The following is an 8,916-nucleotide window of genomic DNA, read 5'->3' on the forward strand; positions in this document are numbered from 1 at the left end:
AAGAGAACCACTTGTATGAATATCAAGAGCTCAGATGGAAACCCAGTTCTAACCAAAGAAGGGAAAGCAGAGAGGTGGATTGGAGTATGTAGAGGGTCTATACAAGGGCGATGTACTTGAGGACATTATTATGGAAATGACAGAGGATGTATATGAAGACGAAATGGGAGATACGATACTGCGTGAAGAGTTTGACAGAGAACTGAAAGACCTGAGTCGAAACAAGGCCCCAGGAGTAGACAACATTCCATTAGAACTACTGACGGCCTTGGGAGAGCCAGTCATGACAAAACTCTATCATCTGCTGAGCAAGATGTATGAGACAAGCGTAATACCTTCAGACTTCAAGAAGAATATAATAATTCCAATCCCAAAGAAAGCAGGTGCTGACAGATGTGAAAATTACCGAACTAGCAGTTTAATAAGTCACAGCTGCAAAATACTAACGCGAAATCTTTACAGACGAATGGAAAATCTGGTAGAAGCCGACCTCGGGGAAGATCAGTTTGGATTCCGTAGAAATGTTGGAACACGTGAGGTAATACTGACCTTACGACATATCTTAGAAGAAAGATTAAGAAAAGGCAAACCTACGTTTCTAGCATTTGTAGATTTAGAGAAAGGTTTTGACAACGTTGACTGGAATACTCTCTTTCAAATTCTAAAGGTGGCATGGGTAAAATACCGGGAGCGAAAGGTTATTTACAATTTGTACAGAAACCAGATGGCAGTTACAAGAATCGAGGGGCATGAAAAGGAAGCAGTGGTTGGGAAGGGAGTGAGGCAGGGTGGTAGCCTCTCCCCGATGTTATTCAATCTGTATATTGTGCAAGCAGTAAAGTAAACAAAAGAAAAATTCGGAGTAGGTATTAAAATCCATGGAGAAGAGGTTGGCCGATGACATTGTAATTCTGTCAGAGACAGCAAAGGACTTGGAAGAACAGTTGAAAGGAATGGACAGTGTCTTGAAAGGAGGATATAAGATGAACATCGACAAAAGCAAAACGTGGATAATGGAATGTAGTCTAATTAGGTCGGGTGATGCTGAGGGAATTAGATTAGGAAATGAGACACTTAAAGTATTAAAGGAGTTTTGCTATTTGTGGAGCAAAATAACTGATGATAGTCGAAGTAGAGAGGATATAAAATGTAGACTGACAATGGCAAGGAAAGCGTTTCTGAAGAAGAGAAATTTGTTAACATCGAGTATAGATTTAAGTGTCAAGAAGTCGTTTCTGAAAGTATTTGTGTGGAGTGTAGCCATCCATATATGGAAGTGAAGCATGGTCGATAAATAGTTTGAACAAGATGAGAATAGAAGCTTTTAAATGTGGTGCTACAGAAGAATCCTGAAGATTGAATTGGTAGATCACATAACTAATAACGAGGTATTGAATACAATTGTGGGGAAGAGGAGTTTGTGGCACAACTTGACGAGAAGAAGGGACCGGTCGGTAGGCCATGTTCTGAGACATCAAGGGACCAAAAATTTAGCATTGGATGGCAGCGTGGAGGGTAAAAATCGTAGGGGAAGGCCAAGAGACGAATACACTAAGCAGATTCAGAAGGATGTAGGTTGCAGTAAGTACTGGGAGATGAAGACGCTTGCACAGGATAGAGTAACATGGAGAGCTACATCAAACCAGTCTCAGGACTGAAGACCACAACAACAACAACCATGTGGATCGATCACTAGAAAACAGGTTCTGTATTTTGTCTCACACAGGCATGAAGACCAGATTTCCACATGGAAAACACACTTCCAAATCATGAAAGTTTCAGTGAAATCCTATACCCATAATTTTTCCATACGAACCAAGAAAATAATTATATGTGAACTACAAGATCTCTGTGATTAATTAACAACCTCGAGGTGCAAAAGTGCTAGCACTCATTCGAACTGCATCTTACCACATCGTAGAGCTGCGAACAGCGCACTGCTTAATCGGACTGCTCAACAAGACCTCCGTCTAAGAACGACACAGCTGTAAGCAAAATGGTAATTAAATCAAGACCCTAACCTATCGACAGGCGTTGATATACATGAAGGGGGACAGTTGAAAATGTGTGTCTCGACCGGGACTCGAAATCGGGGTCTCCTACTTACATGGAAGACGCTCTATCCATTTGAGCCACGGAAGGCACAGAGGATAGTGCGACTGCAGGGACATATCCCTTGCACGCTCCCCGTGAGACCCACATTCCTAAATTAATGTCTTCACACTACATCCGTAGTGCCCCTGCCCACGACACTCATTACTCGTGGCAGACAATCTGACCGAGTCCCGTAAAAGTTCGGGAAAATGCGTGTGCGTCTGCACAGAAGACGAAGAAGAAGAACAGATACCATCTCCATATACAGCTGTAAGTGTCTTCAAGCCCTCTACACAGAGTTAACCACGAGGAGAGCAGGAAACTGATTGGCTCGCTAAATCAGAACACCACGTAGACTGTTGCAGCGACGAAATATGTTGGTAGCAATCAGTAACTAGGTACAGAATTATACGTTTGCGGAAAATCTGCAGTAACTAATAAGAGTTAGAATCGAATGATGAAAGCAGCAAACGTAACAGCCACTTTCAAAGTTAAAACTTTGCTTTATAGTTTTAATTTACTTTATCGCCACAAAATCCATTATTTTGTTATATCGTTCGTTAGTATAGAACTTAACGCTCACCATATTTTGACCGTTCATACAGCTATCGTAGTCCATTCTACATAGAATTTCAGCAAGTGAAACTGCTTTCTGCATAATGGGCACCCTTGTTATCGATTTCTCGTTTGCCAATTACTTCTACCTGATGCTTCAGAAATGATTTATGGATCTCTCACATCATTTATGCATCTTTGTACACATTAGCATCATCCCACCCTTGTCAGTTAATCTTCATGACAACTAAAGGATTACTGACCCGCTATGTTAATGTATGTCACAGTTCCAATTCGCTAGGTATATATCTCTTTGACACTCTGTGAAATTTTCGAACGTTCTTTTTTATTATTTATTCGACTGTAGGTTAAATTCTAGTACAAAAGTCTATCGACAGTTTCAGACTGGCTGTAATTACTGCTGAAAAACTTACATCGCTGTTAGGAAATAGTTTAATGACTGGATTGGAAGGGAAAACAAAATTGCACCGGAAGGTGTTTTCTGCAGTTCGTGACAACGTAGTCTAAGCAGTTAAGAGATCACTAGAAACTTAGTTGGATAAGAGTATTGTGTCTGGGACTAGCATGTGCAGACATGGGCCATCATTGATTTGTTCGTGTCAGAGTCGATGAATCTAGTTAGTGGTCTCCCTGCAGTACTAACCAATCTGAGTCCCGCCCTAATATAGAAAGAAAATATTGAGGCTCAGCATTTCGTACTGAACTAAACTTTCCTTTGACTAGCTTATTAGCATCGTTTGCTTTCACGCTGTGGAGAGGGAGATAATGAGGCCGCCTCGGCTCAGACTTGAGACTGACGTGTTCTGCTTCTACTCACTGAATGTTCACAAAGCTGTTCGCGACGTCGATAAACGGCGTTCTTGGAGGTACATATTCCGTAACAGCTAAGGGGCACGCCGCTATTTTTAAAGGCTTGTCGATGGCTGCGGTCTCGGTTAAAAAAAAAAAAGCGGGAACTGCCAGCCTCGTCTTCTGTACAGCTATCCAGAACCTGGAGCGGTCTCTGTGGAGGACCTTCAAGAATATGTGCAAAATGCAATAACTATATTAGTCACGCGATGTTTCTGATCAGTAATTACATTTCTTGTTGTCGCTGTCACCTATGTATTTACTAAAGCAGAATCACACGTATACCTCGGCTAGTAAGAATTTCTGTGCAGAGCTGTGTCTCACACAAGCTTCCAATAAGTTTTCAGTGGGAGGAAGTATACATCAAAGCACATTGCGTTTCGAAGTACATCTTTTTGATACTATCATTATCAATTTTAATTTGTAGGCATGTTACGAAATTATTCTTCAGTACCATGTATCTATTTCTTCGACGGAAGGGACAACATTGCAACTGAGTGCAGTAACGACAATAGATAAGATTTCTTGTTGTTATGAAAAAACAGAAGCAGTGTTTTCCGAGTATGTGTGCAGCAACTGAGACATTTCTACGTTAATAAATTCCAACATGTTGAAAATATTCCCTGAAGAAGGTGGTTACATCTAAGCTACCGCACTATCAACAAAGTGTGTGTGAACTAAGCAGCAATAGAATATCATGGCCTGTTTAGGGAACTAGGGATACTAACTAATGCTTCCCGATATATTTATTCCTTAATGAAATTTGTCATTAAAATGTATCACTTTTTCAAATCAACAGCTCACTTCATGAAATCAATACTGGAAGAAAGAATAATCTTCACAAGGATTTAAAGTCACTATCATACAAAAAGGTGTTCATTATTCAGGAAGACACGTTTTCAATGACTTGCCAACAGCCATAAAAAGCTTAACAACCGATGAAATTCAGTTTAAGTGAAGCCTAAAGGATTTATTGGTGGCCATATTCTTCTACTCCATTGATGAATTTCTCAGTAGAACCAACTGATTTTATATATAGTGCAGTCTAACTTGTGCAAAATTTTAGTGCAGTAATGTGTTCATCGTAAATAAGTATTGTAGCAGTTCTATTACATGTTTATTACCTTATAAATATAAAAAAAACATTTTTTATTAAATTTTAAATTCAGTGCATTAATGCGATCTTAGTAAATGAGTGTTGTAAAATGATCCTTTCATATAGTGTTGATTAAAAAAAGATGACATTAGCTTATTTGTTATAGTTGTAAATATTTGTCATGTATTATTGTTTTTCTGACATGTTCTACACCCTGGAGGAGCTCCTCACTACGGATCTTCCGGAATGAAAGTAAATCTAATCTAATCTAATCTAATAGAAATAACAACTTGGCACAACAAGCGGAAGCATACTATTAATCAACAACTTTCATTCAGTCAAAATTTTTGTTCTAGCAGGAGAACAAGTCTGACCACAGAGGGAAACCGTGACAATATCATGCTGACTCCTACCTCAGGTACTGTTGCTTCATTTACTGTATCGTGCATTTATAATTCCAAATAAATATGCGATTTTCGTAGGTTACTGTCATATAACGATTGTTTACAGAAAATTATTAAAGTACTTTCCGTGAATCCAAACCATTCTTTGCTCTCATTACTAACCTTAAGTAACTGCTTTAAATTAACTGTTACCGAAATTTCAAGTTCCCTCACAACTACAGCGCAATTACCTTTAAAAACGCCTTAATATTCTGTGACTAACTTTTCAAAGTGAGTTTTCTTGCAAAGCGATTGTGATGTTTAATGCCTGATACGAATATGATGAAGCTTCGTTCAGAGTTCTGACAATTTTTCTACGAGATCTACTTTCATCTAAAAGTTCTGAATACACGAGGGACAATCTGTATTCAATTGTTGACAGTAAAACGAGGCGCATAAATGGGTCCAATAGGATTGTTTCCCTTATGACATCTTGAATGATACTTCGATTAGCAATTAAATCAGTAACGATTCTGTATCGACAAGCGCAGAAGAGTAGTCAATAAACTCTGTACATAGAGCTTCTGGTCCGCGAAGTAAAAGTCGCGCCAGTCGTAGCTACAACTGTACACTGTAGCTGATAAAGTTAGTTAATTAGAGAACCGCAGCAAGTGTAACGTTCACATCGCACAAACAACTGTCTCGACAAGTTTATTTATCGTTTTTCACCATTATAGTTCTTGTTTTATGCTAGAAGCTGGGCGCTTCAGGGTTATCTATCGTTTTTTCATCTGTTGCTCTATATTTGTCTGCTCGTAGTGAAATCGTGGAAAATTCCGTTCGTATTCTACCGAGCTAATTTTGCACTTAGCCCAGTGCTGAAAGATCTAAAAGAATTTTGTTTCTGTCATACATTTTTTTCTGTTGACCCAGTATTTACTTTCTCTTCTGCACTTTAATTCATGTATTATAATAATAAGTAATTATTTGGAATTTTATCCTACTGATGGTCAAATAATATGCCTTATTCCGTGGTCATATATTTGCCTAACTATGTTTATCAGTCATTTAAATGATTTTAAAACTATATATACGCATGTTGTGGTCCAGTTATACTACTCTGTTTTTCTTCTGCCTAGCTAATCTTTATTCCCTGATTATTTTTGGAGAGGTTGTTCAGTACGTTGATTCCAGAGGGAAAACTCTGGACGTACTTCGTGTATCTAATAGTTTTTCTCACTCTGTATCTTGCCATTGTGGCTGCTTTATTTGAAACCTCTAGCTTACTAAAAAAATATACAGACGATATGAACATTGCTCATTTTTTAATATACTGTCCCATTTCATCATAATCAGCTTATGAGAATGTGCTGTAAACGTGTACATCGCGGTTTACTTCCTTTAACTGTTTTCACAGTTGGACCGAGGAGAATATTCGAGTTTTTGCGCTTCACGTTCTATTATCTCTCTCATTGTTAATAACTAAGGCAAATCTAAGCTAAAACGGCTACATAATTCACAACTGCAGCCCTTTGTCATCTGCAATAGCCTGATATGTCTTCTGATCACTTTGCGATTTAGTTCACGGAGAGGCACTTGATGATGTTGATAACTTAATATCTTGTGCAAAGCGGTGGAAAAAACCATTGTCTTGAAATCATCTCTGTGAAGACTTATGAAAACATTTGCAAATGTGTGGGTTTATCAGTTACATCATTCCCGGCGCTTTGTAACACAAACAACTTTTATTTCAGAAACTCATAAACTACGTTTCGGAAGTATTTTTCTACTTTGGAATTTCCGTTTACTACTTTAACTTCAATCTCACAACTTCGCTCTAAATATACTATTTGGGGATAACTGTTTCAATTTTTCTGCAGAATATTCATGAAAGCAACTATCTTACAGTATTTGTAAACGGTAAATACAGAAATACTGGGAAATAGAGCGTGAATGTAACGTATTTTAGAACTTCTGACGTCAAGGTTCAAAATGGTTCAAATGGCTCTGAGCACTATGGGACTTAACTTCTGAGGTAATCAGTCCCCTAGAACTGAGAACTATTTAAACCTAACTAACCTAAGGACATCACACACATCCATGCCCGAGGCAGGATTCGAACCTGCGACCGTAGTGGTCACGCGGCTCCAGGCTGTATGACGTCAAGGGACAAGCTGTAAATAAAGGCTCAAAACTGAAAGAACCAGACTCAACGCAAACGAATCTCTTGACAAATTTGCATTTACATTATCTTATAATTCTCATTCTGGCACATAATTGTAATGTAAGGGATTTACAAAATTATTGTTAGAGGTGACTGAGAACTGTATAAAAGTTTTAGAATTATGAATTTGTAGTGAACTGTTCAAAATAATTGTTGTGGAATATTTCTACAATTACACTTTTTAAAGATAGCAAGAAATAATGATATCATCACCGCAAGTTAAAAAGTTTCATGAATAGATTTCAAGGTGGAAAATGTTAACTATTATCAGCGGACAATATTAATTTGAATAGGCAGATAACATCGCTAACAACAGACAATAGGTCTTAGCTGCTGTTAGGGCTTAGCTGCTGTCTAAATGTTTCGAAACGTAATCAATACTAAGAATGTTGTAGCTAAATACAGGTTAAACTCAGAAAACAATGTTTTTATATCTCACTTTCACGCCGATTTTAGTTTTACTTACCACCTCACATGCTTGCTCGGGTAAGATAGGTTAGCACAACGAATATGAATTCGGCAGATGTTCCAAAACCATTCTTTTCAATACAATTGACGGAGAAAAGCGTACTGAAAGAGTAACTTGTACTGTTTCGTTCCTGCACCTCCAAATGTCGGTCAAAAATCGCCCATTATAGTGTGAAAACAATTGATCTGATTCATATTATCATCTTTTTCTTGAATTCCCTTACTATCGATTTCTAAATAATTAATCATTGCCCTGAGCTATATTACTCTCTTTAATATGCTGCTTATTTGTCCCGCATGTACTTGCCTGTTGTTCAACGATGCTGATTCTTCATTTACTTTTCCAGTCGATGACCACTGATTGATACCTGTCGAATTGAAGTTGCTGCTACCATTTAAAACACCCGGATTGATGATCCTGTAATTTCTAAGCGAGTTCGCAAGGAATCACGCTCTGACGCAAAGGAGCACATTGAGCACCTTCTGTGTCTGGACGATTCACTCGTTTTAGGTGGCATCTCGACATATTGGTACGACCTGCCATTACTGAATATGGTAAGAGTAACGGTTTAAAAAAAATACCTAAGTAAATCCCGGTATAAGCTGTCACCCTCGTTGTGCCGACGGCCTTATCAGGGTGGAAGAGCGGATAGAGTTTCAGGGAATTCTCTCGCCGTTGGAGTGGGAAAAAGGAGAGAGAATCAGCAGTGACTAACGGCATGAGGACCCAGAAGGCAATGCGAACTTCTGAATTAAAGATATGCAACGTGCTTTCATAGGAAATGTGACATGTAACTGAAAAAGTGCCTTGATGATCCTCCCATCGGCAGAACATTCCGGATTATTCCCCCATTCGAACATCCGGGAGGGTGTACCGAATGGGGGGCAGTTCCGGAATCTTTTGCCACAGGGGAGAGCATCATGACACTTCCTCAGCTACAGACCACGTGTCCTGTGTATACACACTGCAGTGATTTCCACTGCCTTCTGCATCCTCATGTCGTTGATCATTGCTGATTCTTGTACCTTTAGGAGCAGTTTTCCACTCTTAGGACAAGAGAGTAGCCTAAACCCCTGTCCACTACTTCCCCCTTTTTGACAAGGCTGTTGGCAGTATGAGGGTGACTTTTTATGCTGGAAGTCTTCGGCCGCCAATGCTGATTATTGATCAAAATTCAAGCGGTGGCGGAATTCGAATCCTGGACCGAAAACGCTATCCCATTTTT

Source organism: Schistocerca americana, chromosome 5, assembly GCF_021461395.2.
Source record: "Schistocerca americana isolate TAMUIC-IGC-003095 chromosome 5, iqSchAmer2.1, whole genome shotgun sequence".
Taxonomy (NCBI): domain Eukaryota; kingdom Metazoa; phylum Arthropoda; class Insecta; order Orthoptera; family Acrididae; genus Schistocerca; species Schistocerca americana.